Raw genomic sequence first — 11,735 nt, forward strand, 5'->3', positions numbered from 1 at the left:
AAACCTACAAAACTCATAAAAAGCTTACCTAATTTGACCCAACAGCTGTAATGTTTGATAAAATATAATGATACCAAAATCAGCAAGGAGACTGTGGAATAATTGACAGCATGTCAAGAGGCTGAGCAGTAGCAACTAGAGCTGCCCTATGCTTCACTAGATATGTTTACATTTTTTGGCAATTCTAGTCATAGACAAAGATACTTTCTTAGTCTTTCAGAATTTGTTTTAGGAAACCCTATCTAAAATATATAATCACACATTCAATAACCTATTATGCACTTAATGCCCCAAATATGCAGACATGTTGTGACAGACATAAATTTAGGTATCAACCAGTACATGATGACTGAATCTAATGTGAAAGATTTCTTACCTCTCGTACTCTTGCATGATAAGCACCATCATGGGTGTTTATGATATATTCAAACTATAACATTACAAATCATTAAGACAAACTTCAGATGTTAACAAAATTTAGGCAAGGTTTCCACATGTTCTTTTGATCCCACAAGAGCTTCACCTACTTCTGTCATAGCCATGAACATCTGTAAAGCATATAACTGGTGTGGCATTAATCACTGCTGTCATGGCCATGAACATCTCTAAAGCACATGAAAGGGTGTGGCATAAGTCACTGCTGTCATGGCATCGCATCAATGTGTCTGACTCTGTTATTCATGCTACTCTAACCTCCCCTGCCCTCACTGATTATCCCATCACACAGTTCAAGCACGACAGTGCTCGTCACTCTGAAAAAGACACCTCTCCTGGAGATGATCAAATAACCTACTCCATCCTTAATGCCTTACACACCCTCAACAATGTGTCATATGAACTTAGGGCTCTCCATTTTAACTGGAAAAAGGCCATTATTAATCCCATCCCTAAACCAGGAGATCCTAGGAAATATCAACCCATTAGCCTTAACTCTTGTGTTTATAAGATGATGGAGTGAATAATACTTCATCACCTTCACACCATAGGCAGTTTCCACAACTCCATCACTGGTTTCATACAACATTGTAGCACACCACACTCCATTGCTTCCCTTTACTGCAATCAAGCTGTCCAAATCTCCATCTTCCTCCATATTAAGGGTGCCTTTGATACGTCTCAGCCTGCCCTCATTTTAGCTGAACTGGTGCAGTTTGTACCTTCCCCACTGTTCTGATCAAGAATGCCCTTGGACTGGGTTAATGAAGCAAAATACCTGGGTGTGTAACTTGCACACGTTGTCAGATCCCTGAAGTCCATTATCTTTGAGACATATGCTTTTGGTGACTCGCTTCCCTTTCCACCATGTGCAGGGGTTCCCTTGGTGCCACCATCCCTGTACTTGTCACCATGTAAAAGTCCTTGGTCCGCTTCTGTGTCAACTAGGCCACCCCTGCCCTCGTCAACATTAGTAGGAATGCTGTAAACGTCTCAAAGTTATCCAAAGGAAGGCTCCTCATATCATCCTTGGGGTCCCTCAGTGGACCCGATTTTCTTCCTAATATACCAAACTCGGCCTTTCCTCCTTACAGGATCATGTCCACACGATTTACTTGAAAACTACCACTTCCATTCTACGGGATCCGCGAGGCAACTACATCCGGGCCAACTTGACTCCTGCTCTCCAAAGCTAACCTCTTTCTAGAGGACAGTGGTGAGAGGCACTCATCTGAGCCCTTCAAGAACACAACCTACTGCCTGATATTGTTATCAACCCCACTGTTGGTTTGTCTTGCTCTCCATGGCTGGACGTTCAACCTGAAGTGATTGCCCTCTGTGGACTGTTCCCAAAATCTCAGATGAACCCTGTTGTTCTCCACACACACCATCTCTCCAGGATCACCCAATGGTCTCCAGGTAGGTCGTCCTCTACACCGATAGCTCTGTTGACCCTGCTATGGGTAGGGCTGGGACTGGTGTTGACATCTCCCTTCCTGATGCCCCTGAGCCAATCAAACTCTCTCTAAGAGTTTCTGTTGGGGCATCCTCCACTCAGGCTGATTTAATAACTCTCCTTGCTGCTCTTTTTGCTGAGGAAAATGCCAGTGGTTTCTGCCCCCTGCTTGTCTGCTGCGACTTAAGGTTTGCTCTTGATGGGACTGCATTTGGATCTGGGGAGAATAGGGACCTCATCCTCCAAATATGAGGGCTAACATCAACACTTCAAGATGCAGGCCATCCTGTGATATTCCTATGGATACCTAGTCATGTTGGTATCACAGGGAATGAGGCAGCAGATGGCCTTGCCAAGACCAGCTGTAAAAAGGCCACACCTGACTACAATGTTCTTCAAACACTTCAACACCTTGGGACCCAAATTCACAGCAAGCAGAGAGAAGCTTGGGAAACAGCCATCCCCCTGGACTCCCTGCCCACCTGGTATGATTCTCTCTGTAAACTCCCTGACCTCTCATATGTCTATGAAAAAGGGTTACGGAAAAGGGACATGATTGCTGCCTGTATCATCACTAGGTACAACTTTGCTTGGGAGACTGACAATGGCATCCCCATCTCCCCCAAGCAATGTGCTTGTGCATTATGCAAAAGGCCCAACAGCTGCACCCTTGTCCAATACCTCCTAAGAAGTCCCAGTACACAACGCTTCCATTACGCCTGCTGGACCACCACTCCATGACCCCCTGAAAGAGACACGATGATCTTCCCATACTAGCCAGATATTATGTAAACAATACTGATGACGAGTTGAAGGAATGTTCTTCCTTCCTGAGGCTTTGGGAAGTCCCACTGTTATATTCATATGCACTCGTGACACTTGCAAGATGCTTCTGGTAATATTGTACAGCACTAAGATCCCATTCCTCTATCGAGGAAAAATGTATCGAAATTGAAAATGAATTTCTGCATATATCTCTTTCTAAATGTCACTCGATATCCTCTTTTCAATTTCAAAGCATTAGAGTTCAACTGCTTAAAAAAGTTAAGCATAACCATATCCTCTCAAACCTTAAAACACCACATAGCATCACATGATGATGATTTAAGGATGTTAGGAACTCAGTAGGTAACAAACATTACAGTTCAGCCCTTTAAAGAAGTTAAGCATAACCATATCCTCTCAAACCACATAACATCACATGATGATGATTTAAGGATGCTAGGAACTCAGTAGGTAACAAGTTAAAAATGTTTTTACAGTGGAGGACACTGAAACCTTTGTGATGGGATGGGAAAAAGGCTTAATGGAACATTGAGATATCTAGAGAAGACTTTAACAGAATACTAAAAGGTCTTGACCCATACAAGGCTCATGGTCCTGTTGAAATTTCACCATACATACTAACGATGTGTGCAGATAAACTAAACAAACCTCTTGAGATACTGTTAAAGATGTTACTCAAGAAGGCAAAATGCCATGGGATAGGGAAAGGGCAAATATCATATCCAACTATAAGGAAAAAATGAGACAAGACACAGAACTACAAATTAGTCTACTTAACAAGCAAGGTTTGTAAGGTACTGGGAAAGTTAATCTGAAAGCAAATGAATGACTTTCTACCAAGGAGAAATTGCCAAAGTCAGAGGCAACATGGATTTAGGGATAGGAGGTCATGTGTAACAAAACTATTAGATTCCTCTGAGAAAATGAGCTCTATCTAAGACAAAAAGGAAGGCTGGGAAGATTGTTTAAATCCTGACCACCGGAAAACATGAAAGTACTGCATGGGAGGCTGATAAAGATGCTGGAATACCCAGCAGGAAGAAAAAAAATAGACTCCTCTAAGGGATAAAAGATTATCTTAGTGGAAGGGAACAGAGGACACATCAGGAAAGCCTTCTCCAAATGTGTGAAGGTTACCAGTGGAGTTCCCCAAGGTTCTGTTTTGAGACCATTACTCTTCTTGATCTATGTGACAGACCGGTCTGAAGGTATGCACTCCTATCTGAATGTTTGCAGATAACAAAAAAGTAAAGAAAACTATGAGGGAAGTGAAAAGCAAGGAGGACTGTATCAGGTTACAAAAGGATCGAAATAGACTCTAAAGCTGTTATGATAAATGGTTTATGAAAGTGACCCAACATATGTAAAGTCAGCAGGATAGGAAAAAGTGAGAGCCTCACTACTTAACAAAGAATTTGTCCCAAGGAAAAAAAATCTGTTTCTTACACATTTGTGCACGCTGAATCCAAATATGTTTTCGGAATTTCTCTATCACCCATTGTTTTTTCTTCCAGCATACTCATATATGTACCAGTACTCTACGAAGCATTTGAAACAAAGTTTAACAAACAGCTATTTTCATTGTCTGAGAAATGCAACAACTTCTTTTTGGAAGCACAGGGGCCTGCATAAACATGACTGGAAATGTTAGGACATTCAAACAGTGCCCACTCAGGAGTAGCAGTTCTTTTGTCAGTTGCAGGCTAGAACTCAATGTGTAAACAGTGTCTTTTCCACTCTGTTGACAAATTGTGCTTTTGTGTATTCAAGTGCTGTGCTGATACCCCATCCACCATAATAATGCAGAGAAACTGTGTAAATAATCCAAATTCTTCTTTCTAAATCTGCAGTGAACTGACATTCATACTGCAAAAACACTCTTTCATTCCCCTCAATAAAAAATGTTATGAGCATTATTTTGGTTGTAAAGTGAGTGACCAGGATAAAACTTGGGACCCCCACACTTGTTGTGTCACATGTGTCAGGCTTCTCACAGCATGGGCAAAAGGTTCACGACATAAGCTTTTTGCCATTCCTGTGGTTTGGAGAGAACCAAAAGATCACACTTCGGATTGCTACTTCAGCCCGACAAATATAAATGGTATAACATCAAAATCCAAGCATACTGTCAAATATCCTAATTTACCATTTGCTATGAGGTCAGTATCTCACAGTCAGGAATCACTTGTGCCAGAGCCTCCAAGAAACATGACATTAAGTGAAGATAAGTCTGGTGATCAGAAAGTAGACCAAGTAGAGGACGATATGGATCCAACATTTGAAGCAAACTGTTCTTCAAGTGAACTACATTCACAGAGTCAAGAAAATTTTAATGACCTCGTCTGCAATTTAAATTTGTCTAAGAAACAAGCAGAACTTTTGGGTTCCATGATAAAGGGCTGGAATCTTCTCCAGAATGAAACTAAAGTTTGTTTTTATAGTGATTACCATGTCGTTTTCAAAGAATTTTTCTCGCTTGAAGATTGTCTAGTGTTTTGCAATGACATCTGTTCTGTTTTGGAGGCACTTGGCCATAAATATAACATAGATGAGTGGCACTTGTTTACTGACTCATCAAAAGTAAGTTTGAAAGTGGTTCTACTCCACAAGGAAAATAAGTTCCCCTTCATTCCTCTGGCTCATGCAGTTAACATGAAGGAACTGTATGATAAGAGGAAGCTTCTTTTGGAAAAAGTTAAGTATGGGGACTTTAAGTGCAATGTATGACCTAAAGGATGTGGCACTTTTACTCGGAATGCAACTTGGTCACACGAAGTTCTGTTGTTTCCTCTGTGAGTGGGACAACTGAGACAAGAAAAATCATGGAAAGAAAGTGTTGCCAAAGAACATCACTGACTCTATGGAAGAAGAATGTCATTAATCCTCCTCTTGTCGACCCTGAAAAAATTTGTCTGCCTCCTTTGCACATTAAGCTCAGGTTGCTGGACAATAACAAAGGTATGGATACAACTAGCCATGGATTCACAAATATGAGGAATAAATTCCCCAGAATCAGTGATGCAAAAATCAAGGACGATATTTTTTGTAGGACCACAGATCAGGGAATTGTTTCGAGACAAAATCAATGACGAGCTAAATAAAGTTGAAAAAACTGCATAGCTGTCATTTTAGAGTTTGCAATGATTTTGGGGGAATCATGGATCAGAAAACTACTGTTACGTTGTAAAAGATCTACTGAGTTCATGTAAAGCTCTGGGGTGCAATATGAGTATAAATATTCAATTTTGGGGGGGAATCACGGATCAGAAAACTACTGTTACGTTGTAAAAGATCTACTGAGTTCATGTAAAGCTCTGGGGTGCAATATGAGTATAAAAATTCACTTTTTGGACTCATACTTAAGACTTTCTTCCTGAATAATCTTTGGGTAATCAGTGATAAGCACAGAGAAAGATTTCACCAGAACATTCTGAACATGAAAAAGCAGTACCAAGGAAAGTGGTGCCCCTCTATGTTGGCAGGTTTCTGCTGAACACTAAAGATGGGATGTTCCTGTGGCTAAATATAGCTGAATATTGTTCACATCTACAATTTAGGGGGTAAGTTTTTTAAGATACCAACCTTGTTTATGGATGAGTAATATACACTTACAATAAAATCTAATCACTCTGTCTCTTAAAAGTCATGCCTGATAGAAAAATTCTAAAAACAGATTCAAATTCAGCATAAAAAGTACTATAACTTCCAACTATTTTAGTTCATGGAGAAAAAATGTTGTTGTTCAGTGTTATCAAACAGGAAATAAGCTCCAGGATTTTGTGTGAGAGAAGGACTTGGGAGTCAACACTGACCCTAACCTGTTGTCAAAGTCCCACATTAGGAGACCAGAAAAGGAGACAAACTCTTTTATCACTTATTAAATAACTTTCAAGTATATGTTTGAGAAAACATTTAGCATGCTGTTCATATCCTACAAAAGACAAAAATTAGAACATACTCCTCCACCTAGAGAAGCAAAGAGTTAATGAAGAAGGTCTAGGGGAGACAACGAAGATGGTACTATCATTCAGTTATCTAAATTCATTCTCTTTCATCTATGAAGAAAGAAGAGAGAAGTTACCAAATCTCAACCCTAAGTTGTTTTTTTTAAGCTGATTGATGACATGATTATGGAACAGAACTTCACGAGAGGGGAGAGAGCAACATGAGGACATAAGATAAAATTAAACAAGAAACTTGTCAAAAATATGTAAAGAAATACTTTAAGTACATACAGGAGTACAGGAAGAACAGAAAAGGATGACTGAAGATATGGCTAATGCAGATAGCATTCTTAAATCTAAGAAGTTGTATGAGATTAGAAAATGTAGAATGTTCAAGAGATGGAGCCCCATGAGTGTAAAACTCGCTCTCTGTACAGTTCAAATAAGTAATTACAAAGTCGGCTTCTTAAAAGCTTACAGGAATTGTAAAAGTGCCCAATCATTTTTCTTGTGAGCAGTTACTTCAACTCCAAATTCAAATACATCTCGGTTGCTGGGCAGCTTCAGCAAAATTTTCATCAGTTCTGTCAGTATATTTTACATGTTTACCCTATTCTTACAATAACTATCCCCACATTTCCACTAATATTTACAAATGTCATAACCATCACGCTAACTCCTAATATTGAAGAATAGAATACAATGCTCCAAATCATGCTCCAATCATTATCATATTCTCTAAACATCATGCAAGCCCTGCAGAAACTGTCCAACTATGAAATATTAAGCTACAAAAAGAAAGTTTAAAGATCTTGAAGTTACAGTAACTGAAGAGGATGCGGTAATCTTTATCGATATACTAAATTTTGAGGTAAGTCTTGTTTAGCTTAGCAATGCTATTAGCTTTGAATATCGGGCAACTTAGTTCTGCAATACTAGTGTAGTACTTCGTGAATACAATCACAGGTGCACAGCATGACTTGGAAAACTGCACCTCAAGAAACAATATTTTTTTCCCCCAAGTTAGTACTACACATGTAAAAAAAAAATCAAGAGGACATATGAAAACCTTATAAGCAATCACAATTCATCTTAATCATCAATATCTACATCAAAATATACTAGACATATCCATAACTGTGTATCATCTAAATGCTGCCAAACGCTAACAAACAGCCAAGGGACCAAGAAATCATGCAATCCTTGGAAGAAGATTAATCTGGTGATGGTATACTTCTATTGTACATTTCGGCTAAAGCATTAAGTTTGGTGAATTTTCATGGGCTCTGTAGAATGTTTACAATTATTTTCCGTAGATTTACATCAACAAAATTCTCTCTTATAAACATAACCCTTGCTATGATTGCCTTCCTTAATAAATGTATAGTTTATGAAATAAAATGCTCCCAAACTGTTGCTTATTCACTAAACACTATACCCTAAAATGAGTCTTCCTAAACTACTAAATTCACCAAAATCTAAAAGGAATGCAGAACTCTCACCGAAATACATGAGCAATACCAAAGGATACCTATTCCACAATGAAATCTAAGTGCATATTACCAGTTTACTGCTCTTTTGTATGTATTTTCATAATTCCATTTTTACAGTCTCCGTCTTGATAATACACTAACCTTCCTGCTGTACTGTGGCGAGTGCTAAACAATCCACTTAAACTTTCTCTTGGATTATGTTGAATTTCTTTAATTGGTGATAAAGCACTTGCACCAAAATATAAAATAATTCAATACCCAAAGCTGATAATGATGTGGTCAAGAGACATCTGAGTGTATGGTCTTCAGACTCACAAAACTGTGATCTATGAGAAGGTATTTAGAGAAATGATACAAAGAATAAGTTTGAACTACAACTGATACTACTCTTCTTCTATTTAAGAACTTTACTCTTTTGAAGTAGTCTACCATAAGTAACTGAAGCCAAAACTATAACTAAATTCAATATCAGAGACTTACCATAAGTAAGTGAAGCCAAAACTATAACTAAATTCAATATTAGAGACTTACCATAAGTAAGTGAAGCCAAAACTATAACTAAATTCAAAATCAGAGACTTACCATAAGTAAGTGAAGCCAAATCTATAACTAAATTCAATATCAGAGACTTACCATAAGTAAGTGAAGCCAAAACTATAACTAAATTCAATATCAGAGACTTACCATAAGTAAGTGAAGCCAAAACTATAACTAAATTCAAAATCAGAGACTTACCATAAGTAAGTGAAGCCAAAACTATAACTAAATTCAATATCAGAGACTTACCATAAGTAAGTGAAGCCAAAACTATAACTAAATTCAAAATCGGAGACTTACCATAAGTAAGTGAAGCCAAAACTATAACTAAATTCAAAATCAGAGACTTACCATAAGTAAGTGAAGCCAAAACTATAACTAAATTCAAAATCAGAGACTTACCATAAGTAAGTGAAGCCAAAACTATAACTAAATTCAAAATCAGAGACTTACCATAAGTAAGTGAAGCCAAAACTATAACTAAATTCAAAATCGGAGACTTACCATAAGTAAGTGAAGCCAAAACTATAACTAAATTCAAAATCGGAGACTTACCATATGTAAGTGAAGCCAAAACTATAACTAAATTCAAAATCGGAGACTTACCATAAGTAAGTGAAGCCAAAACTATAACTAAATTCAAAATCAGAGACTTACCATAAGTAAGTGAAGCCAAAACTATAACTAAATTCAAAATCGGAGACTTACCATAAGTAAGTGAAGCCAAAACTATAACTAAATTCAAAATCGGAGACTTACCATAAGTAAGTGAAGCCAAAACTATAACTAAATTCAAAATCAGAGACTTACCATAAGTAACTGAAGCCAAAACTATAACTAAATTCAAAATCAGAGACTTACCATAAGTAAGTGAAGCCAAAACTATAACTAAATTCAAAATCGGAGACTTACCATAAGTAAGTGAAGCCAAAACTATAACTAAATTCAAAATCGGAGACTTACCATAAGTAAGTGAAGCCAAAACTATAACTAAATTCAAAATCAGAGACTTACCATAAGTAAGTGAAGCCAAAACTATAACTAAATTCAAAATCAGAGACTTACCATAAGTAAGTGAAGCCAAAACTATAACTAAATTCAAAATCAGAGACTTACCATAAGTAAGTGAAGCCAAAACTATAACTAAATTCAAAATCAGAGACTTACCATAAGTAAGTGAAGCCAAAACTATAACTAAATTCAAAATCGGAGACTTACCATAAGTAAGTGAAGCCAAAACTATAACTAAATTCAAAATCAGAGACTTACCATAAGTAAGTGAAGCCAAAACTATAACTAAATTCAAAATCAGAGACTTACCATAAGTAAGTGAAGCCAAAACTATAACTAAATTCAAAATCGGACTGAGTAAGAACAGAGCAATAAAGGTTAGTATTAACCTTGGACGATCCATCCATTAACATGGAAGTGTCCAAACTTCTCAATGATGAGTAGCCAAATACGTGACTTACAACATATAAAATATTAATCCTGCTCGAGAGAGACAGAAATACAGTAAGCGAGATATGCTACAATTTAACAAACCTAAAGTTAAATATTACCAAGGATATAATTCAACTACCACACTACGTCTGGCAAAATTAGTCGGGGTTTATTCCAGACATGGTAATCATATCCATAATAACTATACATGGAAATATGCACTATAAACATTACGATCATTATAGGACATCACTAGCATTCACTTTATCCTCCATAATGAACTAGAAGTTACTTACCAAAACGTAACACATCAAGTTGTGCCGACCGTTGCTCACCTGCTGGCCAGCTATTTCTTGAACTTCGTTCCTAAGGAGGAAAATGTCAGCTTCCAACGATGAATTCACATTACACAACACTCATTGAACACTGTGAATTGAAAGACGGTTGTTGTTCGGTGTCATCTGAAATATCACAAGAAAAAAAGCGATACTTTTGCACACATGTTCGAGTCTCGAGAACGCACTCTTTTGCCGCCGTTGACCATTGATATCAATTTCAAAATCTATCACTCGAGATATGACAATGCATCTCTCAGCTATCTATGGGTAACATTGAAATTGTTTCATATAATCATCGTAATAATCGAGTTCTGGTGGATACCAATCGATTCTAAGATCCGGTGGAGAGTACATGTGTGCCTTGAGTTTGATGTTGCATGAGCTGGATATACTGAGCACAGGGAGCTGACCCGCCTCAGCTGATCACTGTTGTCCTCCGCCTCACACATGGCTCCCTCCCTCCTCCACACATGGCTCCCTACCTCCTCCACACACATGGCTCCTTTCTTCACTCCACATAAGACTTCCTTCCTCCTCCACACACATGGTTCCTTTCTTCACTCCACATAAGACTCCCTACCTCCTCCACACACATGACTCCTTTCTTCACATAAGACTCCCTTCCTCCTCCACACACATGGCTCCCTACCTCCTCCACACACATGGCTCCTTTCTTCACTCCACATAAGACTTCCTCCTGCACACACATGACTCCTTTCTTCACATAAGACTCCCTACCTCCACACACATGACTCCTTTCTTCACATAAGACTCCCTACCTCCTCCACACACATGACTCCTTTCTTCACTCCACATAAGACTCCCTTCCTCCTCCACACACATGGCTCCCTACCTCCTCCACACACATGGCTCCCTACCTCCTCCACACACATGGCTCCTTTCTTCCCTCCACATAAGACTTCCTCCTCCACACACATGACTCCTTTCTTCACATAAGACTCCCTACCTCCTCCACACACATGACTCCTTTCTTCACTCCACATAAGACTTCCTTCCTCCTCCACACACATGACTCCTTTCTTCACTCCTTTTAAGACTCCCTACCTCCTCCACACACATGACTCCTTTCTTCACTCCACATAAGACTCCCTTCCTCCTCCACACACATGGCTCCCTACCTCCTCCACACACATGGCTCCTTTCTTCACTCCACATAAGACTTCCTTCCTCCACACACGACTCCTTTCTTCACTCCACATAAGACTCCCTACCTCCTCCACACACACATGACTCCTTTCTTCACTCCACATAAGACTCCCTTCCTCCACACACATGACTCCCT

The 11,735-nt window shown here is 38.7% G+C and overlaps 1 protein-coding gene across 5 annotated transcripts in view; it reads right to left on the reverse strand.

The window, feature by feature from the left end:
* The window catches only part of LOC139766193 (uncharacterized), a 197,098-nt gene extending 186,261 nt beyond the window's left edge, over positions 1-10,837 (reverse strand). For 3 of the 5 annotated variants that reach the window (XM_071694467.1, XM_071694469.1, XM_071694468.1), the window contains exon 1: positions 10,391-10,837. The gene's annotated coding sequence lies outside the window, so the exon portion shown is untranslated. The remainder of the gene's footprint in view (positions 1-10,390) is intronic. The other 2 variants (XM_071694466.1, XM_071694465.1) reach the window with 2 other exon arrangements.
* Between the last annotated feature and the right edge of the window lie 898 nt (positions 10,838-11,735).

The sequence above is a fragment of the Panulirus ornatus genome, chromosome 57 (genome assembly GCF_036320965.1).
Source record: "Panulirus ornatus isolate Po-2019 chromosome 57, ASM3632096v1, whole genome shotgun sequence".
Lineage (NCBI taxonomy): Eukaryota > Metazoa > Arthropoda > Malacostraca > Decapoda > Palinuridae > Panulirus > Panulirus ornatus.